The sequence below is a fragment of the Meriones unguiculatus genome, chromosome 10 (assembly GCF_030254825.1).
Source record: "Meriones unguiculatus strain TT.TT164.6M chromosome 10, Bangor_MerUng_6.1, whole genome shotgun sequence".
NCBI classification, from domain to species: domain Eukaryota; kingdom Metazoa; phylum Chordata; class Mammalia; order Rodentia; family Muridae; genus Meriones; species Meriones unguiculatus.
The window spans coordinates 85,399,818-85,426,928 of record NC_083358.1 but is presented as its reverse complement, the minus strand read 5'-3'; positions in this window follow the sequence as shown (position 1 = coordinate 85,426,928).

Below are 27,111 nucleotides of genomic sequence, written 5' to 3'. Positions count from 1 at the left end.
TAAAAATAAAAAATCTATGTGTAAATGATTGTGTTTATAATGCTTTGGGAAAAGGTTAACTACAAGCCTTACCAAAACTGCTCTCATTATCACTATCATCACTGTCACTGTTACACAAGTTTTTTTTGGGTTTGTTTGTTTGCTTGCTTGCTTTTTAAGGGACAGTGTTTAAAAGATATCTGGCTGAACTATTAACTGTATTTTCTTTTCTCCATTTTGTCCGTTATAAGACAATGAGCCGAAACAAATAATAATAATAATAGTAAGTATAGCGGTTCCCATCCATTCGCACCAAGAATAAAACTAGAGATTCTATGTGTCCCAAGAGAAAAGTTAGCCAATGCTTGGGAAGACAATGACAGTTTATTAGAATTCTCATCTACACTAAGAGAAACAAAGATATACAATTTATACAAAGCTACCAGAAACATATACACATCTTCTTTCTTCCTCAAGGGTGACACAACTGAAGCTGACATGGTGGCTGGCTCTTTTTCTCCCTTTGTTTCTAATTTCTGTGTAGCAGAATATGCATGGAAGTGGCCCCAGACCGTTGCATGAGTTGCCATCTGGAGGTAATGGTGACTTGGCTTCTCTGGCCAAACAATGGTGCTAGAGACAAAACGACAGGTGCTTGGGGGAAGGAATCCAACCTATGTATCTGCATAAGGATCCAACGTGCTCTGTCCTGGCACTTGAGAGGGTGAAAGTCATTTTCTGGGATTTTTGTGAAGTTTTTACACTGACACATATTTAAACATAGAATTGTTATATTATTTGTTTATTTATTTTGTTATTTGTTTTCTCTCTACTACTGAAGCTCAGTTAGAATAAAGACTTGTTTTTGTTCAGGGCAACAATTCAGTGGAAGGGATAGAGCCTGGAACACAGTGACACTTTGTGATTGAATGCATGAAGTTATAATATGGTATGCACACACACACACACACACACACACACACACACACCACATACACAGTATGGTAAATCCAGTAGCTAGCCTTGGGCAATCTGGCTCAAAAATGCATGCTCTCAAGTCATTACTGTTTACTGGGCCTAGCTTAATGCAATCTAAGGCTATTCATTTGCAATGCTCTATTATGCCTTTAATTGGTTTCTCTGTGTCTACATTTGCCTCCCTACAATTCATTTCTCATTCTTCACCAAAATCTTTCATAGATCCATTTTTCTTCTCTTCAGTACCTTATCAACATCTTTATATCAAACCTAGATTTTTCTCTTCTGATTTGTATAAAGTGTGTATAGAGGAATAGAGACCCAAGTCATCTTAACGACAACCTCTTTAAGCCAGAAATGATACTAGAATATGCAACATTTGAAACAAAGCCTGAGTTGAGTCCTAGCCAAATTACATGACCAAGAGTAAATATACAAAGCCAGAGATCTGGAACAAGGGGAAATGGACACCGAACAGTGGCTAGGAGGGTCTGGGGGTGTCTTGGTTACATTGCTGTTACTGTGGTAAAACACTGAATCAACACAGGGGTAGCTTATTTAGTTTTATAATTTTCATGTCATAGTCTTTCATTTAGGGAAGTCAAGGCAGAAACTCAGGTCAAGAACCTGAAGCATTTGGCTAAGGCTGAGGATCTGGCTTGCTTCCATGTATGTGGACCTATCTGCATTGCCCACGTGGCATGCTGGGGTTGGCTACCCAGAGGCTATTTAAGCTGTGGGCTGGCTTTCCCCAGGGTCAGATGATTGTTCAAGGTTCCTGAATAAAAAAAAGAACCTACAGCTGAAACCGTGGAGGAACGCCATGCCATTCATTGCTTATTCTCTGGCTCCCTCATGCTTAGCTTCCTTTCTTATATGACCCTGGATGAGCTGCCTGAGAAATAGCACACCCTACAGTAGGCTTAGCCCTCCCACATCAACTTGTCATGAAGACAATCCTTCACAAACAACCCTGACCTAAGCAATTCCTCAACTGAGGCTTTTGCTTTCTGACTCCAGGCTGTGTCAAGCCAGCAATGATGGCTAACTGGGATGGGAGACGTTTCTGAAAAATATCTTGCCACTACATCCATTGTCCCTCGCTGGATCTGCCCATTCTTAAAGAGAAGAGTGAGAAGGAGTAGGCCGGGTGAGTGTGGATTCCAGTTACAACCCACAGAACAACTTCACTTACAACACTGTTGTGAAGCTCAACCAGCCTCTGAATAGCTTCACTATGTAATTTTCAGGAATATGTAAGGTATTGTAAAATACTTCACACAAGGTCAGTTAAAGTAGCTGTCAGTGAGCAGCTGGACAGTATAAAAGGAGCAGACACGGGTAAAGGACCATGACTGTTGTCAGTGAAAGACTCACAAATATTTCCGAAGTCAGTCCCAGCTCTAAGACACAGTGCTGTCCAGTCAGATTTATAACCCGTGATTGCTTTACAAGTAATTTCTAAATCTAGCCATCAAGCAAAGAACATTATCGGTGTCATTTGTTTTGTTCTTATCCGAGATTTAGGAGTTTGCAACAGTCTGGCAGCCAGTGCTATGATTTTCACGTAGGGACATATTGCTAGCTACTTAAACTTAGCTCTTCTACCTCTTAATTTAATATCTGTAAATTCAGATGACATCCCAGATGGTTTGAGCAGAAATTCAAAGCATTGACCTTGTCTAGTGCATATTCTGTCACAATTGAGGAGTAACCTTCCATGAATAACATAATTAAAATGTTAAGTGCAGTGGCTTGACAGAGTCTGAGAACACTAAGAAAGTGGCCATGTCTAAACAACACAGTAATGCATTTTGTTGTTTTCCCTTTAATGTCAGTGTCCTAGAAAAGATGTTTGGGCTTTTCTCTCAAACTGTCTTTTCTTTTAATCTTACACGTTGTTATTTGAACAATTTTATGTAAGTCAGTAACTGTGTCTGAGTTTGAATGTTTTTCTTTGTTTCTGAGACAGAGTCTTTCTAGGTAGTCCATGAACTCATGATCATTTGACTTCAGCTTCAAGTATGCTAGGGTTATAGGTATGTCCATATACTTGACTCTGAGTTTCTGATTTTCAGCTACAAATGAAAACAATGACAATGGTGTCACTACAACTTTGGGTAGCTGTGGTGGTCAGTCCTCATGCTCAGCTTCACTGCATTTAGAATGAACTAGGAAATGATGAATGAGTCTCACTTGGTGACATTCATTAGGGTGATTTCAGAGAGGACAAGCTGAGGGCCAAATGCTTACTCTGAATGAGTAGCACCATTCCAGGAGGTGGGGGCCTAGATGGATTCAAAAGGGAAAGGGAGAAAGACAGCAGAAGGGTGGCCTTCCATTTCTCCACCTTTTCGCTTCCACGTTGTGAACTATTATGCTCCCACTCTTCTTGCTGTGAGGGACTGAACTCTGTGAAACCATAAGCCAATGTTAAGTATTTCTTCCCTTGAACTGCTTCTGTCCCGTGTCATAGTGATGAGAAAAGTAACTAATAATCCCAGTTATGAACTAGTAAGATGGATCAGTAGATAAAAGTACTTTCATCAAGGCTGACAACCTGAATTCAATCCTCAGGACCCACGTGGTGGAAAGAGAAAACTACTGTCTAAAATCTACCTTCTAATCTCCACCTATGCACCCTGGTATGTATGCATTCACACACACACACATACACACACATAAAATCAATAAAATGTATTTTTTATTTACAAACAAGTTTAAAAAATATTTAATGTAGGATGATGTTTAAATTGGTACTGGATTTAGGACACTTCAGAAACCTGATATTAATTTCATAAATACTTACCTACTTGAAATCTGGTCCTGTTTTTAAGCATTGGATTCATGTCCTGCCTGCCTGACTTACACATGACAAACTACATTCACACAGAATGAGACCTCAGCTTCAGTCCCACTAATTCAAAACACAATGAGAAACAGAAGCAGGACTTTGGAATTTTTATCTTATGAATCAATCAACTGTTTGCTAAAATATTGTGGATATTTAATAATATCCTTATTAAAAATCTCTCATGGGTGTATGTTCACATTTAAGCTTCTTTTCAACACAGAACAGACATACACAGCACATGTATGTATATGTAGATATAGATGTAAAATACACACACACATATATCCTGGTTAATTACCTCCACTGCTTGCCAAATGAAGACAAACTTTCCAGGATAACTGTATCAGTTTCTTTTCTCATTGCTAGGACCTGACACAAAACAACTTAAGCTAGGGAGACTTGGATTTAGGTGACATTTTATGAAGAGGATTGCATGACAGCAAGAGCATGAGGCGTCGTGTATGGCCAACTGGGAAACAGACAATGGCAGAGAACTGAGACCCCAAGGCTGGTCCCAAGTGACCCACTTCCTCCTGCGAGGCTCCATCTCCATAAAAGTTTCCCAGCCTTCCCTAACAGCTCCCGCAGCTGGTGGTTAAGTGCTTAAGCCCTTGAGCCTGTTCTACACTCAAACGTAACCGTGACTTAATGGAAAGCATCATTTCTTTTCTAAACCGCGTGTCTTCTTAGGTCAAGTCTCCACGTGTTTGTCTTGGTCTGATTGCCCTCCGCGCAGTCCGTGCTTCTCTTTAACCTATCAGCGTGGCTTCTGTGTGATTTAGGACTGGAGGTCACCTCCTTTTGCCTGGGCCTTGCTTTTACTCCAAGGTGAATCTGAGTTCCTCACTGGTCTTTTCTCCCATTCACCTTTCGCTGTAATACCTGGCAGTCTTTCGAGAAACTGTTGCCTATTTGCCCAATTCCTTGATTAATATTGGCCTACACTGAGGGTAGACTTCCGTCTGGCACCACGGCACCTTCATTGTCAGAGAGCTTTAGCCGCTAAGGAAGTATCTGCCTTTCTTGCACAAAAATGTAACGGAGATTTTTCTTTAAAATATGTTTTTCCTTTCATGTGAGAGTGCATTTGTGTCTTTGTTTAATGAACTGTGAACTCACAGAACCACAGTGACTAAGTACTGGCTTCTTAGTTATCGACATCATGGTTTTTGCCAAATACCAGTTAATCAAAGATAAGTATGCTGCTATATGGTTTGAATTTTACTGATATGGAGCTAGTTGGACGGGCAGTTGAATGGAAGCATAGTGGACAAATAGATGATGGATGGATAGACAGATGATAGGTGATGGATAGATAGATGGATAAATAGATACATATTTAGAAAGAAAGATGATAGAGATACATAGATTGATTGATTTGCATATACATGAGCTGACCAAAATGGAAAGATTATTATATATTCTTTCTTCTGTGTGGCTTCCTTCCCAATAAGGAACCTAGCAGATGAATCTCCAAGAATATGAAGCTTAATATAGCTGTTCAGAAAGGAATCACTGTCCTGTTTACTGCACTTATCGACAATTTGTGAAAGAAGAGACCAGAAATCAGTCTAATTACCAGAGGGCCAGTTGTGCTTGTTAACACCAGCTCTGTGACCAAATGTTATTCTACAGTTGTCACATCACACGAGGGTTTCATTACCAACATAATAGTGAACAAGATCACATGAAAAGCTATTGATTGATCTGCCACACAAGGGAAGGACACACTTGTCTCTATTATAGCATGTTCCGTCTCTGACTCTGTGCAGCAGATGCAGCCCCGCGATCCCTCTTGCTGGAGACGTGCAATTTCAATGCTGCCTTGCTTCTTCTCTAAGTGTTTGCCAATTAGAGTCCCTGTCCGATTTGCATATGTCATCAGTGGGCTGAAGAAACTAAGAGATTATCCTGCCCCAGCTCCTCCTGATCTTTAACCAAGGCTCCAATCGATTCTCTTGAATTGAATCCAGGAAAGGCCTGGGCTGTGCAGTGTTTACTTTATCAATTGTCATTTCTGGCAATAAAAACAAATGACTGCTTGGGTTAGTTTGGCTTCACGTATTTTGTCTAAGACTCAGCAATAATTAAGCAACCCAGAATGGAGCCCAGAGAGAAAACCAGCCTGTTTTGCAGGCTCTGCTCTAAATTGTCAGAAGTAAATGTCAGAAGGGTTGTGATGACCCCAAATGAACTAAACTCACCAGCACTGTGGTCCTTGGCTCTTGTGTTTAGGCTGCTTGCTTTCCAAAAGCTCAACAGACTTTTTTTTTTACCCCATTTTTTTCTTACAAAGAAATTGTCATCTTTATTTTTAAATGGACTCAGTGGAGAAGATAACTGAAAGGAAATTTGTTTCCCATAGGGAGCAAGAGCAAGGCACCATCTCCTCCGTTGGAGAGTGATTTCTCAGGCACAAGGTAGATCCCTCAACTCCACTTTCCTGTTTATGCTTGTTGAACAGATACAGTTTAATGAAGTATACGAAATACTTAAAAATTGTCTACCATTAATAGTTTAATTAAACTGACACATACTTCAAAAGCAGAGCGACAGAAAACATTAATTTTGGTTATAAAGGGCATGGCATTATTAAAGTGCAATTAAAAACAACATTTGCTTACAGTTAACAGCTAAAACAATTTAATTATTTAACACTGGATTGTCACTTGTGACTAACTTCACCTCTTTGATGTGGAGATGTTCTGTGTCCCTGTTGATTGTTAACAGTTGAGTCCCTGGAATACCAAATGGAATGGCATTCTCAGAGTGACAGCATCTACATTCAGAGGCTCTGCTACTAGCTTGCATTGCAAAGCATAAAAATTTAACCAACAGCCTCTGTAGGCTCACAGCCACCCTGTAAGTGAATTGTGACTACAGAGCATATGTGAAACAAAGTTGCCCATTGTCTGGATACTCAGTGTTGTGCTTGAAGTCTTAGTCAGAACAGTAAGATAAGAGAAAGAAATAAAAGGGATACAAATAGAAAAGGAAGTGGTCAAAGACGCATAATATTATAGTTTAAAAATATATATAAAGACTCCACTAGAAAACTCTTAACTCTGATGAATACTTCCAGCAATATAGCAAGACACAAAACTAAAATTCAAAACCAAAAAAAAAAAAAAAAAGAAGAAGAAAAAAAAGAATCTCTTTACCAACAGAGAACTTGGTAAGAAAAAAAATGAGAAATGAGGTTAGAAATAAAAGGCAAAGAGTATTAAGTGGGGTTGGGGATGGGAGGACAAAATAGACAAGAAGGTTGGAGAGTGATAACTAAAGCTAAAGACCTTGGAAAAAGCCATATGCAAATCTACTTTTATAGAAGCTTCATAGCATGTAAGTATATACACATAAAATGAGTTTAAATGGAGTTCCTAATGTGAGAGTAAGAAGCCTGTCCCAGACTTCGAGAGCTACAAACAAAAAGGCCAGGGGTGAGTTACCTCTTTCCAAACTGTTGGTCAGTAGGGTTCCATAGATCTCCCCAAAATTACTGTCCATTGCCATTATTCTGGGAAGCTGTCCAGAAATCAATGGCATAAGACCCTATTGCTGAAGACATTGCCTACTTGAGTCATAGCCCATGAGAAAGTCAAGCCACTACCAACCTGGAAGGTGTTATAAAAACTACAGGAGAAGCTAAATAATCAACTACTTAACTGTGAACACTTCAATATACAATAATTATCTATCTGGTAAGATATGACCATTGGTGCAAGAATGGCATGATGGTGGCGGGCAACCAATCTTTATTTTAATTGTACTTAAGACTCCACTCTATTAGAGGAAACTCATTGGACCAAGGTGTTGTCACTGGGTGGGTCATAGACCCTTCAGGAGAAATTACTATTATTCTGTTAAATGGACATACTTTATTAAACTGCCCAGTAAATATTTATCTTTACCCACAGTGAAACTTTCCTTCAGAAAAAAAAAAATTAAAATGAGACAGATAAATATGACAGTTGTTGAGCAACGTCAGCTCTGAGGTGTTGTGCCGTAGGCAGTGACACATGAGCAGCTGCAGAGGACAAAGTGGGGGGTAGAGGGACTTCAGGGTAAGTGATGACATCAGAAAGAGCTTTCCAAAGGGCCAGGACTTGAACAGAAGTTAGAGAGCAGCACTTAGACTCTATAGATACGCACTTGCAGACCAAAACAATACAAAAGCAACACAGAGTGCTAGGCGTTTTGCTATCCTACTTGAATGAAACAAATGAGAGACGTGCACTAAGGGCAGGGAGACAAAAATAAACTTAAGGTTCTGGGTGATAGGAAATAGCAGAGACTGAACTAAAACTTCATACTGAAAGACTGGGGTTAACACTAGACAGGATCTGGAACAGTGCAACTCCAGGCCTTCGCAGTCTAGGATGGAAGTATGACAGAACCTCACGGCAACTAAATCACATTGGATATCTACTACTAGGCCAGGTTTTTCCTAAAAGGTCTCTGTGCTCATGGGCCCAGTGAGACATGATGAGAAGTCGAAGTGGGCAGCCAAGGGTAGAGTTTTCACGTTGTGCTGTTCTTTCCTGCTTTGTCTTCTGTGAGTTCATGGTAAGTGTGTAAATTGCAGAAGCCAATTGCTAGCAAAAGAGGACAGGTCAACTAATTTAATTTCACCCAGGCAATCTTGCCAGCTCACTCAGTGAATCAAACAATAATCCTTTGGTTAGTGGATCAATAAGAAATTAAGGGGCAATTAAAAAGAAACGAAAAAAATTAAATATTTACATTGACCTGGAGCCGAGGATTTTTTAACCCCTCCCAGAAAAATCTGAAAAGCAGTCAAACTCATTATGCCCTTCCTCTTGTTGTTCTGAAATTTTTTAAAGCAAAATTAGAGAAGAGTAAAGCAGTAAAAATCTAGAACAGTTTGGATTTTAACCCTCAAACAGCCACCATCATCATATTCATATAGGGGTGCAGCATCCCTTCTCTTCTCAATAATGGAAGCAAACAGGGAGATGGGTAAGAGGGCAGGTTGTAGAGACAGCAGTGAGTGAGTGTATATTTTACAGAATAGGAATCAGGGTTTCAACGAATCACTGCATTTGCAGCACTAAGAAAAAAAAATTCAAAATAAGACTCATTTCAGCTCAAGCGTCCTTCCACATACTAACGCAACTGTGAACTCTCTCTCTCTCTCTTTACTTCACCACAAAAGCCAAGCAAATGTTGATTTTTTTTAATGTTTCTGTTTCTTTTTCTTTTCTTCTCTCTCCACCCCCCCCCCCCTTTTCTTTCCTTCTTGTTATTACAAAAAAGCAAGCTACTTTCCTGGGGTGTCTGCCTAGTGTTTTATCTCTCTCAGAGACTAATTATAGCTGCAAGCTGGAAACTAGAAATACACGCTTCGGTCTCACTCTTCAGCCGAGATACCGGTTAGCGGTGGATGGATCGCATAACCTCGCCATCTACTTCTGTCTGAAAGGTGCAGCGTTCTTGCTTACCTATGGAAAGAGCGGTGCAGGTGGCAGAGCAGGTAGCTCTTGAACGCTTGGCATAGAGATACAATGTAACAATGAAATGATGCAGTTTTTTAGAGCAAACGCTCGGTTCAGGACTGGAACTTTCTAATTCTGGTGTTCTAGGAAATACTCCCGGAGCAAAATACCACTCTCTGATAAGAGGGACACCCCTCAGCTGGGCGTGGTGATGCCTGCCTGTAATCCCAGCACTCTGGGAGGCAGAGGCAGGCTTATCGTGAGTTTGAGGCCAGCACGGTCTACAAAGTCCATTTAGCGGCATCATAACAAGAAACACAAAGGCAGAACAAAAACTGTCAGGAAAGCTAGAGAGCTAAATAGAATTTTCTTTTTTTTATTATTTATTTATTTATTTTTTTATCAGTTACATTTTATTAACTCTGTATCCCAGCCATGTCCCGATCCCTCATTCCCTCCCAGTCCCTCTTTCCCTCCTTCATCTCCACCGTGCCCCTTTCCAAGTCCACTGATGGGGGGTACCTCCTCCCCATTCATCTGATCCTGTTTTATCAGGTATCTTCAGGACTGGCTGCAAAGAGCTCCTCTGTGGCCTAACAGGACTGCTCCTCCCTTCGGGGGTGGGGAGACCAAAGAGCCAGTCAGTCATTGAGTTCCTGTTAGAAAAAGTCCTTGTTCCCCTCACTTTGGGAAACCAATTTTCAAAACAGATTTCTTTGGTACTAGGACCTAGAAGAAGTGAGGGATCCACGGTGCCTCCCGAATGCGCACCATCCCTGGCTGCTGAGCTACAATAAGAGACCTGACAGGCTTTACGTGGTTTAGAGCCTGTGAACGCACTAACCTCAGAAGCGGTGGGTTGGCATGTGGAATCTGCCTTTTCTCTTGATTTGTAGGTGTTTTATGAGACAATATATGCCATCGTTTCTTTACATTTCACACTTAATCCCGCAAATAGAGTGGTATTATGTGAGAATCTGCGTGGGGCACTTAAAGACCCTCACACCATCAGTAATGCAATTAAAATTGGCATTTATAAAAGTATACTTTGATTCCCAATCCTGTTTTTACAAGTACAAAATCACATTAGAAAACAATGTGATGCTAATTAAAGCTTTGTCACCCATAAGACCTTAGTGAATTGCATCTGTAATAGGCTGTGATGCAGAAGCAATCTCTGCCGATGGAACCTCAGCAGAATGTGACTGCCTTTCTTGTTACTCTATTAAAATCAATGCTACTGCCATGTATCCCACTCTCGGCTTTTTTATCTCTAAACTGAGCTTGAAAAGTCATTTCATCCAAAGTTAAATTCAAAAGCAGAAAAAAAAAAAAAAAAACAACCCTGCTTTATATTTGCATATTTAAAAAGCAATCCAAAGGCCAGGGATGCTATCGATTTTCCTGCTATAGATGAAGAGGATTGATTGGTGCATCAGCATATTCTACACGGCATACTTGAATCTTACCTTGCAATAACAAAGGTGGTTATTTGGAAGAATATGGATTATTCCTCATTCCAGGTTTACCTAAAAGCTATCTGTGAGTTTATAAAGTCGAAATGAAGGAAATATTTTATTTGAACATAATGTGAGGATAAGAGTTCATTCAGAAATCTGGTGGTCACCTCTGACTGATCTACAGAGTGACAGTTTAGTGAAATCCAACTCTACGGGACACTTACACGTGGAGTTCGGCATAGCTCCTTTGATTCCAGAAGCCTTCTCTACAGCTCTGATGATGAATGAAGTAAAAAAGCCACATAGACTGGAATCTCAAAACTGTCCCAAGCTTGCCTTGACCTTTACAAAAGGCCATAGTTGCTACTTAGCAGCTACATTAATGTAGATGCCCGTGTGTGTGCGCACGATTTAAATAGCACGGGAACTATGCCATTTTTATATTGGAAATGCCATCTCAGTAACGAGTAACAAAACTCACGGAATTTTAAGTGACTCACACAGCCTTGCTTCAAATAGTAAGTTGAGCACTAATCGGGCATGAAAGAAATAAGAGGCATGAACCACTGATATATATATATGAAGTCAGTGATAAGAACTTTTAAGTTTCTGAGGATTCTTGGGGAGTTGTAGTATATTGAAATTATGTTTGTGATGGCTGTGTATAGCATATGGTTATAGATAGGAAACTAAGCAATGAAAGTTTCTGCCCTACTGTCTCATTCATATGCTCACACTTAGCGTCAGCTGGCCTGCCTATCTACCTACCTACCTACCTACCTACCTTCCTTCCCACCTACCTATCTACCTATCTCAATGTTACCTACATGTTGATCTTGATAATTCAAATAAATGAATAACTGGAGATGAAAAAAAAAAAACCTGAAGGCTCTGAGACACCTCCCTAGAAAGAACTGTATACTGGCGAAGGGACAGCAGACAAGTGACCCTTCAGTGTGCCCAAGATAGGTAAGAGAAAGAGCATGCATGCAGACAAGAGCTCATTTGGGATTGTGTCAGGGCAAGTAAAAAGAGGCATTGTGCATAAGGCAAGTAAAAAGAGGCAGAGATCTAATGGCAGCGCATGAGCAATCGGCGAAAAAGAAAACATCAAATGCATGCACATATTTGGAAGAAAGACCCGTTCTGTGGAAAGATGAAGGGTAGTGCAGGAAACCAGGCAGGAGACGGGAGGCAAAAGTGCTTATTTCATCTAGCAGGGGAGTGGCAGCCCTTGGAAACACAGCCCATAATCACAGTAACCCAGTAACCAAAGCAAACATGAGGAGCAGGACTCCGGATAGAAAAGGGAAATCATGTGGCTATTTTCTTCCCTTTCAAGCTCCATTGTGCTTCCTTTTGTATCCCGCTCTTCTTGTCCTTTTATTTCCCTCTGAGAGGAACAAACAAGCAAAAATAATTTACAATCATAGATTACCAGTACCCACAGTCCATCTGTTTGGTTTCAACACAGCAGAATGTGTGAGTGTTTGTATTTTGGGGCGAGACCGTGGGCACTATTGTGTATCAATGAAATGATCCGATGTCTAAAATCCAGATTCTGTTCAGTTACAAAAAACAAAACAAAACAAAACAAAAAAACAAATCCCACTTGTCTAGGCTATAATCCTTCTTAAAACTGCTCTCAGGGATTCAATGTAAAGAATTCCCCCTTGTTTTATGTTTTAAGGGAGTCAATTGCTTCTGGAATGAATATTCACAATACATATCCCCACAAAGGACAGTGACTACATCCCAAAGTGAAACCTGTAAACAGCCACTGGCTGAAGAAATTTGTGGAATTAGAAAAACCGGACTGGTTAAAATACATGACTGCATTCATTGTCGCAAAATGATTGGATTCATGTCTCATCAAATTTACATTGTGAAGACTGAATATAGTATGATTAGGCGTTATTTTAACAACGACATTAAAATACAATTTAAAATAAAATGGTCCTTCATATCATACTAATATCAGTGTTTTAAATAACAAAGGACTTTTTTAAGGAAAGGATTAGCATTTTGTTTCAATCAGTACAAGCAGTGAGATTCCAGTTGGGGTCTCAAAGATTCAGGATTTTATTAATATTCCAGAGATGCATTTGTGTTGCCTCTGGGTGCACTGAAAAGCCACTTAAACCTCACTTAAAACAGCACTACAGGATCAAATTGATGTGCATCAACCATTTACAATAAAACTTGATTATTATAAAGGCATACATATTTGCATAATTACATGTTTGATTTTTTGATAATGCAGCACACAAGACAAAATGTTGCTTCATGGAGCAACACAGCAGCAGAAAGCACCATCTGCTGTGGTATTTAATGCACTGCACACTGATCAGAAATGTGGAAGACGGATTTGAGTATCAAAAGGAAAAAAGCCCCAGTTATGTTTACTCAGGCTCTAGTCTGGCTGGCTGGATCACGTAGAAAGGAGAAATAAAATGCAGGAAAAACATGGTATGAAAAGGAAAGACACACGCATCTGTAAACACAGAGATAAGTGGTTTCACGGACAGGGGTAAAAGGCTTGGGTATATGTTTATATGACGTCACCCTTACATTTAGCAATTCTGGATTCTATGTTTAGAAACGAAACACTTTAGAATAATTGTTCATGAATAGAGTCATCCTTGAGGCAGCTTCCATTATGCGTGTTTGGAAGGGAGAAGGAAAAAGTCTTCATTTTTCATTGTGCTCTAAAATGAGATGGGGACGAAGATTATCTTAATGGAAGTAGTCATGATTTTTCTTTATCTTTCATTGTTAATTTACTTAATTTTGCTTAAGCAGCATTCCTCATTTTCTTACAATTATACAACTCATAATTGCAGCACATAAAAAGTTAAAAATTAAAGTGTAAAAAAATGGAGATTCCCTTTTCTGAAAGGAGTGTTCTTAGGAAAGGGTTGAAAAGCCAACAGAATGCTCACATAATCACACACACACACACATACACACACACACACACATACCAATATACACACACAAATGAACACACAAATACCACACATCACAATACCATACAAATACATCACACAAATGTGCATACATACGCACACACACATGGACTCAACACACAGGTACACAAATATATACATATATATGCACATTCTCACATACACATATACACATATACACATACCACAAAGTATACATACCACACACAAACACATACCACCCATGCAAACACTTACATACAAATCACATACACATACTACACAGAGGCACCCACATGCCACACATGCTTATACACACATGTATGTACATACATATACCACATATGCAGATACTCACTACACACTCACCTAAAATGCATACATCACACAACATACCTGTCAACCACATATGTGCACACAAACACACACTGCATATATAAACACATACAAACACATTCACAAAACACACACATACATCACACACGTGCCCATAAATATCATACACATACACACACACTAAGCATGCACACCCACAAAGCACATACAAATATCACAACTCCAACATTCAGATCACACATTATACTCACATTTGGATTCCTGCATACAAACCACACATACACACGCAAACAACACATATTCACATTCTTGCACACACAAGGCCCACACAAACACCACATAACACAATACCACATATGCATATCTTAAACACTATACTCATGCAAATACATGCATACAAACCACATACATACATACTACATACTACACAGAGGCACAAACACATACACACACACACATGAGCCTAGAAACCTACTACAGAACAGTACATGCACATCCGTGTACACATACATACACACGCATACACATACCCACATCATACACTACATACTACACACCATACACCACACATGCACACACATGCACACACATACTACACACCTGCACACACATGAACTACACCCATATGCAACTAGATGTACACAAATTATACACATGTACCACAAACAAGCACACACATACCCACACATTTACAGACACTACACACAAACATATACACACATCATATGCTCACATCTATCCACACATACATACAAACATGCACACAAACCGTATATATCTTATACATACACATACTCCGTGTATACACATATACATGCAAATATATGCACATACTACACACACACACCACACACACACACACACACTCAAATGTAGATAGGCAAAACACCCTTTACCAATGTCTGGCAGAACACTTACCAGAGCAGAAAGTACATTTGTGGGGCAAATGGAAACTGTTAGGTCACAGGTGTGTTCTTGTCCTCTGGAGGTTGGAAACATGAAGATTCAAATTGTTATTTTTTGCCTGAGCCAGGGTCTCACGGTGCATCTCTGGCTGTCCCGGAACTCTCTATGTAGACCAGGCTGGTTTTGAACTCACAGAAATCTGCCTGCCTTAGCATCCTTAGTGCTGGGGTTAAAATCCTGCCCCACTCTGCCGGCTAAAGGTGCAGAGATCTTAAGGACATGGATGCAAGGTGAGAGCTGCTCTCCTCAGGAGGGAGGGTGACTTTCCATCACAAAGTCTCATTTAGGGCCAGTGAAACCGTGTCAAACCACGAGTGCTCTGATCTAAGACTCCAGCCATGAGCATCCCCCATCTCGCCGAGGAAAAGGGCTCCTACAGACCAGGAACAAGCAGTGAATGAGGAGTATTAAAAGCGGTAGATCTGAAGAAATCCAGGGTCTACTGATAGCTCAGAACCAACATGTTGTAGGTAGTGGGTACCAAGTCTTGTTTGTATCCTGTATAGGAACTAGGAAGTAATACCAAGTTTTGTGTTAGTAAGAGTTCTAAGGGTTGAGAGAAGGATGTTTTCAGGAAAATTCTTTAAGGTTTTTTTTTTTTGTTTTTTTTTTTTTTTTCAAAAGAGAGGAAGCAGAAATTCAAGGAAGCAAGACTCCAACAGCTGCTGGAAAGCTCTCATATTTGGAGCTGGTTCTGGAGGACTCTAGGCGAGACACTGCCTGGAGTTTACTGGCCATGTTCATTCTGTTTCCTGGCTGGGATGCACTGGCAGAAGTGACTCCATCGACCGCACACAGCCATCTGGGGAGGTGAGAGGAAGGTCGGGGAGCAGGGGCCAGCCCCAGGTAGACTTCTCCAGGCTGGCTACAGACCTGCAGTACAGGAGGGACATGGCGTGGGGTCCACTGCCAGAGAGGTCATCTGAGTACACACGTACACACATCCAGCATCCAAGAAACAGAGGCCCAAAGATATTCCAAAGTCTCAGGTAGGACAGTCTTAGAAGAAGCTGAGAGGTGGAAATTCATGGCTGCAATTCCAGCATAGGGAAGCTGAGGTAAGATCAACACAAGTTTGAGGCCAGCCTGGGCTCTATAGGAAATTGCAGACCAGCCTGGGCCACAGGATAGAAATGTTTCCGAAAATCAAGAGATCTGCAAGAGTGTGTCTGTGTGTGAGTGTGTATATCCTCTGTGTGTCTATAGCTCTGTCATTGTCTGCATGCCTGTGTATGTTTGTGTCTGTCTGTCTGTATTTACGCTTATATGTGTGAGTGAGTGTGTGTGTGTGTGTGTGTGTGTGTGTGCATATGTGTGACTTTTTCTCTGTTTGCATCTGAGAATGTGTCTGTGTGTGGGAGTGTTTCTATGTATGTGAAAGAGTGTGTGTATCTGTGAGTGTGTATATTTCCCTCTCTCTCTCTCTCTCTCTGTGTGTGTGTGTGTGTGTGTGTGTGTGTGTGTGTGTGTGTGTGTATGCGTGTGTGTGCATTCAGGTGTATGTGTGTTGCAAAAAAAGATAAAAGCCTCCAGAAAATGTACCCTGGGATTGCTGGAGAGAGATGATTTTTAAGTTGTAAATATTAGTATTAAATTCCCTTTTGAGGAGTTTTACTATTTGTTTTTGATTGATTCCTTTTTAAATGTTTAATGTTTCTTCTCTGATTATGGTAATAGATACATTTAGAGTAGAAAAATCACATCTTGTAGGAAAGGACAAATATGATAATAAAATTATCAGAAACAGTCAAAAACAAAGACAGCATTTAAATTTCTTACAGAAAAACCATAAAACATCTGCCAAATAAACAGAAAACCATTGATTCACTTACAGCCCTTCATTTTTCATATTAAATTTTATGGTAAAATAAATAAATAGCAAATGTAGAAAGTTCAAACTATACTGGAAAAAATATACCATGCTCCCATTCTCAATAACATCTTTCAGTCTTCTTTTGGCCAATTCCCATATTCAAGAGGCAGAGTATTCCCACAGCCCAGGGTAAAACCTACAGGTCACAGAGGGACAGGGCCTGGGATTCCAGCCAGCTGTCCTCCACAGAATTCTCAGGTATGTCGGTGGGCAGCATACCCTCAGGTTTGAAATCAGCCAAGGAGTTGTGGCTGTCCCTGACGTGGAAGGAGCTTGGACAATGTTCCTAGCAGCTCAAGGTGAGCCTAGAAGGGCTTCAGTAGACTCTAAATCTTTCCACTCCACCAATATTTAGCTATGCACACAGGAAAGGGGGTACACCTTGAATCACATTAGAGCGCGCTAGCCCTTCCAGCCCTCTGTTTCCTAGTATGCACGTATGAACTTATGTCAGGGCTGCTGGTCCTGGTAACACAAACATTAGCAATCAGACGGATGGGCACAGTGAACCGTCCTACTGGGGTTTTCTGAGTATCTCCAGGTTTTCTAGGGCAAAACAAACAATGACAAGCCAGTTACACACACACACACACACACACACACACACACACACACAAAACTAAGATTCAAAAACAAGATGACAATTTTATAATGAAACTGAGAGCAAAAGAACCCACAGACCCCTGAGACAAAAGGAGGAGCGGGCACGGGCAGGCTCAGCCCTGAAGGCATGGAGATCTCACAAATTCCAAGAAAAAAAAAAATACTATGGAAGGGGGAGGGGGCAATCCAAAGTGATCCAATCAACAAAACCACCCCTTGCTGAACAAGAACAGCTGGAAGATAGGCGGGGATAAAAACAGTAGCTGAACAGAAGTGGCAGCATGAAAAAAAGAGGTGCAGCGGAGCTCAAGATCCATCTTAGCATCCTGCTGCAACACCAAATGAACAAGGAGTACATACAAGGGATGCCAAAAGACAGAGTCTTTGCCCAGGGGGACAGCGGCTGGTGAAGCACATGGTTGGCACATGACTTGCTTGCTACGTCCTCTTGAACTAACCTAGGCTGCAGAAGAAAGAGACGCCCCGCTTTAAAGAACCACAGAAGTGACGTCTTTTGGCCTCTGCTTGTTTGAAAGCCACCGGCACCTTACTCGGGACTCTGAAATAACACTGTTATTTTAAAAACACAGAATGGGGAAAATGATGACGAGGACGGAAGTGCTGCAAAGCGTGGAGGAGGTGAAGCCGCAGGCTTGCTGTTCTTGCCGGGTGTCCCCCACGAGACCCCGGTGCCCGTGGATCCGTGAAAGGCGAGCACAGACTCGTCCGCAAACCAGCCACTGGCTACTCCGGCTGCTTGAGAATTCAGTGCTCTGGCTTCCAGGAACGCTCAGGGGCATGGCGTGACACCATCTTAGTTAGAAGCACAATGTGCCAGGTAGGCTGGCCGCCAGGTCGTGCCTGTATCTTCTCCTCCATTGGCGGAACGCAGGAAAGAAAGAGGCGGCAAAGATGAAATGGCTTCAGAAATGAAGACCCAGCATTATCATGTGGAAGAACCCGACGGCATCCCGTCTCTCAAGGGAGAGACTGCGACTAAAACGAGGAGAGAAATACAGTTTAAGAACAACCCAAGAGGAAATGGAGATTCTGGAAAACAGTCTAGTAAACTTCCCCTGAAAGCGAAAGCCGTCAAACTGAGAAAATGTAAATACAGTTTATTCAGTTATCTTAGGTCTGTGTATGTGTGTCTGCATGTGTGAGATCATGTGTGTGCACAGGTGTGTACATGTATGTCCGTACCCACATGGGGGTCAGAGGTCAACCTCAAGTATTATTTTTCGTGTACCATCTACTGATTTTTTTTTTTTAAGACAGAGACTCTTACTGGCCTGAAATTTGTCAAGTGGACTAAGATATCAGGCCAGTGGGCTTCAGGGGTCCATCCACCTGTCTCCAGTTCCCTGCACTGATACTATGGCACACACCAGCACACCTGGATCTTTTATTATTATTATTATTATTATTATTATTACATTTTATTTGCTTTGTATCCCAGCTGTAGTCCCTTCCCTCATTCCCTCCCAATCCCATCCTCCTTTCCTCATCTCCTCCCTGCCCCTCTCTAAGTGCACTGATAGGGGAGGTCCTCCTCCCCTTCCATCTGACTCTAGTTTATCAGGCCTCATCAGGACTGGCTGCATTGTCCTCCTCTGTGGCCTGGTCAGGCTGCTCCTCACTCAGGGGAGGTGTCAAAGAGCCAGCCACTGAGTTCATGTCAGAGACAGTCCCTGTTCCTCTTACTAGGATACACACTTGGATGCTGAGCTGCTGTGGGCTACATCTGAGCACGATCTTTTTCTTCAGTGTGAGTTCTAAGGATGTAACATAGGTCCTTATGCTTCCGAGACAAGCAGTCACTCAACTGGCTGAACTAGCTCATCAGTCTGTAAATACAGTTTATAGAGGTGAACCCTGAGACTAGAGATTCAGGCTATCAGGAACAATCACTCCCTGCAATCATCATGGATGACACACATAGGCAGACAGCACACACTAAATTAGCATCAAAGTTAACCTCGCCAATAAGCAAAACAAAACAAAACAAAAAAACTTCCAGTGTTACAGATAACCATTATCAAGTAAAGGCAGTATTCCTGGGTTAATTGATACAGTTCAGATAATCACATAAGCATCACCAGTATTTGTTATTATTATTTTTGGTTGAATTTAACAAGTCAGATATGAAGTTTCTGTCAAAGAAATATAAGTCAAATGGAAAACTGGCAGAAACATGGATAGTTCACAGACAACTAAACACATGAATTAGACACTTGAGCATACTAATAATGAACACAATTAACACATTTCTTCACGTAATCAAAAATACCACACTTTCTCTGTTATAATAGGAAAACTTCAAAACTTTGTTGAAAAGTAAATTCAATAGGGAGAAAAAAACGAAAACTTTCTTATTCAATGCTGACAATACTCATTATAGAAATATATACACACATACACATGCTTTGGCCACTCAGTTGCACTTAGAAGAATTTGTGCCTTTCTCATTTTTATTCATTGCAAAAAAAATTGGAAGCATCCATTTATATCATGGTGGTCAAATAATCTTGATGTACACATAAAATGTTATGTAGCCATAAAAGAGAGAGTGAAGATAGCCTTGGTACACTGATAGAGAAGGCTCTCCAGAATCCAGAATTAAAGAAAGTCAAGAAACAAACAAGCAAACAACTGAAGAAAACCAAAAAAAAAAAAAAATTCAAGATCTGAAAACAGAAATAGAAGCAATAAAGAAAACAAACTGAAGAAATTCTAGAAATGAAAACTCTAGGTACATGAACAAGAACCCCAGATGTAAGCATCACCAACAGAATACAAACAATGAAGCGAGAATCTCAGGCATTGAAGATATGATGGAAGAAATAGATGCAATGGACAAAGAAAACTGTTAAATCTAAAAAACTTCTTGACACAAAACACCCCCCAAATCTGGGAGACTATGAAAAGACCAAACTTAAGAAAATAGAAATAGAATATTTTCAATAAAACCATAAAAGAAAAATTTCCTAACCTAAAGAATGAGATGCCTATGAAAGAACAAGATGCTTATGGAACACCAAGTAGATGACACCGAAAAGAAAGTCCTTTTGCAACAAAATACTCATAACACTAAACATTCAAAACAAATGAAGAAAACTAAAAGCTGCAGTAGAAAAAAGTAAGTAACATATAAAGGCAGACTATTAGAACTACACCTGATTTATCAATGGAGACTCTAAACCCAGAAGGGCCTGGACAGATGTTCCTCAGACTAAGATTCCATCTTGGACTACTGTGCCCAGCAAAATTTTCAATCACCATTAAAGGAGAAAACAATATATTTCATAACAAAGCCAAATTTCAACAATATTTATGGACAAATACAGCGCTACAGAAGGTAGTAGAAGGAAAACTCCAGCCCAAGGAGGTTAATTATGCCTACACAAAAATATAGACAATAAATTACCTCACACCCATAAAACTGAAAGAAGAGAAGCAAGCCAAACACACACATACACACACACTCACACTAACCCCCACACACTAACACCACCACCACCACCATCACCATCACCAAAATAAAAGGAATTAACAATCAGTAGTCACTGATCTCTCTCAATATCAATGGACACAATTTCCAAATAAAAAGACATGGACTAATGAAATGGATGAGAAAACAGAATCTATCTTTCTGCTGCACACACACACACACACACACACACACTTCTCAACATCAAAGATACACATTTCCTAAAAGTAAAGGATTAAAAAAATTATTTTCCAAGCAAATAGAACCAAGAACTAAGCTGGCATAGCCATTCTAATATCTATTTTTATAGACTTTGAATCAAAATTAATCAAAAGAGATGGGGAAGGGCATTTCATACTTATCAAAGAAAAAAAAAACCCACCATGATTTCCAAACATCTATGCCCAAGATGCAAGGGCACCCACATTTGTAAGAGAAACATTAAAAAAGCTTAAAACACGCATCAAACCCCATTACATTAATAGGGAAGACTTCAATACTTCATTTTCACCAGTAGACAGGTTATCCAAACCAAAACTAAGCAGAGAAATAACTGTTATGAAGTTATCACACTTTATGAATCAAATGAGCCTAAAAAGTATTTGTAAAACATTTCACTCAAACATGAAAGGATATACCTTCTTCTCAGCATCTCAGGGAAATTTCTCCCAAATTAACTGTATATTTGGTCACAAAGCAAGTCACGAGAAAATTAAAATAACTCCCTGTATCTTATCAGACCAGTACGGATTAAAGCTGAACTTTAACAACAACAAAAACAACAGAAAGTCTACAAATTCATGGAAACTGAACAACTCTGTATTGCATAAATACTGAGTTAAGAGAGAAATAAAATAGGAAAGAAATTAAAGACTTCCTAGAAGTCAGTGAAAACAAAGGCACAAAATGCCCAAACTTATGAGACACAATGAAAGCAGTGCTAAGAGGAAAATTCAAAGCACTAAGTGCCTTTATTGAGAAATTAGAGAGACCTTATAATAGCACTTAAAGAGCCTACCTGAAAACACTAGAACAAAAAGAAGCAAATTCACTGAAGGCGAGTAGATGTCAGGAAATAATCAAAGGGGTGAAATACATTTTAAAAAGAGAGAGAAAGAAAGAAAAACAAAGATAACAGTACAAAGAATCAATGAAGCAAAGAATTGGTTTATTTATTTATTTATTTAAAAAAATCAACAAGATAGACAAGCCCTTATTAAATAAAAGACAGCCAGAGATTATCCAAATTAACAAAATAAGAAATGAAAAGAGGGACAAAACAACACACTACAAGAAAATCCGAAGAATAATTAAGAATCATAAATCATTAATTATTCAAAAACATGTACTCTATACAATAGGAAAATCTAAAAGAAAGGATAACTTTTTGGTAGACACTACTTATCAAAGTTAAATCAATACTGGATAAACAATTTAAATAGACCTGTAATCTCTAAGGAAATATAAGCAGTCACTGACAGCCTCCCAATGGGGAAAAAAAAAAAAAGCCCAGGGCCAGCTGGTCTCAGTCAAAATACTACCAGACTTTCAAAAAGAGCTAATAATAATACTACTCAAGTCATTGTGTACCATGCCTGTCTTTCTGTTCCTGAGTTATCTCATTCAGGATGATCTTTCCTAGTTCTATTCATTTGCCTGCAAATTTCATGATTTTCTTGTTTTTAATAGCTGAGTGGTATTCCATTGTGTAAATGTATCAGAATTTCTGTATCCATTCTTCAAATGAGGGATATCTGGGTTGTTTCCAGATTCTGGCTCTTACTAATAGAGCTGCTATAACCATAATTGAACAAATGACCTTATTAAATGGTGAGACATCTCTTGGATACATGCCTAGGAATGGTATAGCGGGTCTTGAGGTAGCACTATTCCCAATAGTCTGAGAAAGTGCCAGATTGATTTCCAAAATGGTTTTGCAAGTGTGCACTCCTACCAGCAATGGAGGAGGGTTCCCCTTTCTCCACATTCTCTCTAGTATGTGTTGTCATTTGAGTTGCTTGTTTTTTTATTTTTTATTAATTAATTTTTATTAATTATAGCTTATTCACTTCTTAGCATTTAGCTTCTTTAGGTCTGTAGATGGCTATCCTATATTATATGGCTAATATCCACTTATAAGTGATTGTATATCATGCTTGTCTGTCTTTCTGCAAATCAAAATAACTCTGATTGCGGAAAGACAGGTACTCAACTTCATATAGAAGAAAAGGAAAACCAAGGATAGCTCAAACAATCTATATAATAGAAGAATTTCTGGAAGTATCACCATTAATGATCTTGAGCTCTACTATATAATAGTAAATACCCTATGGTATTGGCATAAGAACAAATTGCTCAATGGAATCAAATCAGATATAAATACACACACCTATAGACACCTGTTTTTTGATAAACCAGTTATACAATGGATAGCAGATAGAAGAATTCAAATAGATCCATATCTATTACCCTGTACAAAACTCAAGTCCAAGTGGATCAAAGAAAACCTTCAACATAAAACTGGACACACTAAATTTAATAGAAAAGAAAGTGGGGAATAAGACATGGTAGAGGAGACAACTTCCTGAACAGAACACCAACAGCTCAGGCTCTAAGATCAACAATTAATCAATGGGACATTTTTATGAAACTAAAAAGCTTCTGCAAGGCAAAAGACATCATAAATAGAACAAAATGGCAGCCTTCAGATTGGGGAAAGATTTTCACCAACTCTACATCTGACAGAGGGTTATTTTCAAAATACATAAAGAACTCAGGAAACTAGACATCGACAAACCAAATATCCAGTTATAAAACAGGGTACAGGTATAAACAGAATTCTCTACTGAGAAATATCAAATGGCTGAGAAGCACTTGCAGAAATGTTCAACATACTTACCCATCAGGGAAATGCAAATAAAAAAGACTCTGAGATTCAATCTTACATCTGTCAGGACAGCTAAAATAAAAAACCACTAGCAAAAGCTCATACTGTTGAGTATGTGGAGCAAGGGGAACATTCTTCCATTGCTGGGGGGAGTACAAACTTGTGCAGCCACTCTGAAAAACAAAATGGGGATTTCTCAAAAAACTGGAAATTGATCTGCCTCAAAACTCAACTATATTACTCTTGGACATATAACTAAAAGATACTTCATCCTACCAAAAGTATACTTGCTCAAATATGTTCATAACAGCATAATTCATAATAGCCAGAAACTGGAAATAAGCTAGATGTCCCTCAACCAAAGAATGAATAAAGAAAGTGTGGTGCATTTACACAGTTGCTAAAAACAATGACATCATTAATTTTTCAGGCAAATGTCTGGAACAAGAAAAAAAAATTATCTTGAGTTAGGTAACCCAGACCCAGAAAGAAAAACATGATATGTACTTAGTTATAAGTGGATATAAAGGAAAGGATAATCACAATATAATAATCTACAGAGCAAGAGAGATTAAATGACAAGGAGGGCTGACAGAGGAGGGGAGATGCATGGATCTCCCTGGGATGGGGAGATAGAATAGATATTGTGGGTGGAATGGGGTGAGTTAGGACAGAAACGGGAGGAATAAGGTGGGGGAGAGATGGAGGGGAAGAGACAAGTGAAACTGGGAGATATTCAGGGGGCAAGATAGGAGCCTAGTACAATGGAAACTCCGATTAATATATTAGTCATGTTAGTATGACTCTAAGATTCCTAGTAATGGGGAATACAGAGCCTGAACTGGCCATCTCAGGACTTCCAATGGAGGAATTGAGACACCAACCCAGCCAGCCACAAAACCTTTGATCTAAAATTTGTCCTGCCAGCATGATGTACTGGGGTAAAGGTAGCACAGAAACTATAGCTAGCCAACTACTGGTCCCATTTGAGATCACAGGAAATCTACATCTCACACTGCCTGGTGGACCAAAAACCAAAGGCTGGATGGCCTGGAGATCTAGAATAGAACCAAACACATCCAGAAAAAAGAATAGATTCCTAATGATATTCTGCTACACTCAAAGACAGGAGCCTGGCATAATCACCAACACAGACGCTATATCCTGCAGCTGATGGAAACAGACACAGATCCATAACCAAACATAAGATAGAATTCAGTGAATCCTTCAGAAGGAGAGGGAGGCTTGGAGGAGCCAGAAGGATCAAGGACACCACAAGAAAACCCACAGAATCAGCAAAGCTAAATTGATAAGGGCTCACAGAGACTTAACCGACATTTAGGGAGCCTGCGTGGCTCTAATCTCGGCTTTCTGAATATATGTTATAGGTTTGGTGTTTCGTGGGAATCCTAATAGTAGGGGCTGTTTCTGATGCTTTTGCCTCCTTTTGGGACCCTTGTCCTTCTATTGGGTCGCCTTGCCCAGCATTGATACGAGGAGAGGTGCCCAGTTTTATTGCAACTTGATACGCCATGTTTGGTTGATATCACTGGGAGGCTTGCCCTTTTCTGGGGGAAAATATAGAAAGAACAGATGGGGAAGAAAGAGACCTGCGGACCAGCTGCGGGAAGGAAAGGAGGGGAAGCTGTACTTGGGGTGAAATACGTAAGAGACAGCTGCCACTATTAGATTTTTTATATTTTTTATTTATTCATTCTTTTATAGGGAAGCTTGTAAGGACAGAGGGTGGACATGGAGGCCTAAGAAGATGGGTGGGATTGGGGTACATGGTGTAAAATTCACGATGGATCACTAAAAAGGTTTTGTAAGGCAGAAATGACCAATTTGATGACGGAATTATGAAAGAAAAGACAGATGAACAATAGTGAGTGACTTTCAAACTTCAAGCAACAAGGTGGATCGCTGTGCTGAAGGAAAAAAAAATGAAAGAGTCCCAGATTTCCAGAGGGAAGCACAACCCCAGTCTTGGTGTATCGGTTACTGTTGTCATCACTGTGAAGAAATACATCACTAAAGAAACTTAGAGAACGAAGCGGTCTTTAGGCTTGTTGTTCAATGCCTGCTGTCTGTCAGGATGAGAAATCCACAGTAGCAAGAGTGTAGGTTTACTTGTTGCACTACTCCATATCAGGGGAGCAGAGATCAGACAGGAAGGTCAGTCTGTAACACCGCAGGCCCCACTCATGCCGATGCATTTCCTCCAGGGACACTCTACTTCCTAAAGGTCCCGTAACCTTCGAAAGCAATGTCATTACCTGGGGACCAAGCATTTTAGCCAAGTGGGACATTTCACAATCAAACCATCGCACTTGGATCTTTTTATGTAGGAGAACCATGATGTGTATGTGGGAGAGTGTTCTACTGCCATTCAGGAGGTCAGAGTTGAAGCTAGAACTGAGATACAAACTATGGAGTCATAGGCCTGAAAATGGCATCTAAGCCAGGACGGTGAGTAAAGCTTGCATGTGGACATCTAATGTTTAAGTCTCAGAACAGAGAACAAATGGGATTTGACCCTGGGAGATTTTTGTAGTCAGAGGAAGAGGAGACACAAATAAGTTTTGGAGGAACAACTAAGGAAGCCATTTCCAGTTCCGGGCTACATGGAACTGTGTAAGCCAGGAAGAGACAGAATTTTGAAAGAGGAACGGTGGCTCACTGAACTCTGCTGAAGGTTCTGATGAGATGATAGAGGGAGCAACAAGCAGGTCACTAGTGAATAACTGGGTTGAGGGTTAAGGCTCTTTGACATCAACATCAAAGCGAACATGAACTGAAGTACAAAGGCAGCAATTGTACTCAATTACTGGTGGAGCTTTGTTAGAAATGGGTAGAAAAGTGAGATGGGTGGAAGGAGGTGGCCTTACTCCAGAAGTGGTAGATTTGTTTCACGGGGTGGAAAGAATTCTCCACAGAGCATTACAGTACTCAACGAGCTTCTGCAAAAATGGGAGGGACGGGGACTCAGAAGAGAATTGAAGGGCCCGCCAGGAGTTGGAGGAGGACACCTCAGGATGCGGCTTTTGGAGCATGTCGCAGAAAGCATGATGTTGTTCTGTGCGGTATGAGGCAAACAGTAAGTGAGAGCAGGGGTAGAGATGTTCATGAGAGCAGTGGTGACTCAAGGAGGGGAGACAGGAAGAACGAAAAGGACAGAATGACAGACATTACTGACAAAGTAAAGTCAGTTGAGAGAGGAAGGATAATACCTCAGCATAGTGTACTGAAGCCTGATACATTTTAGAAACGTTACTTAGACA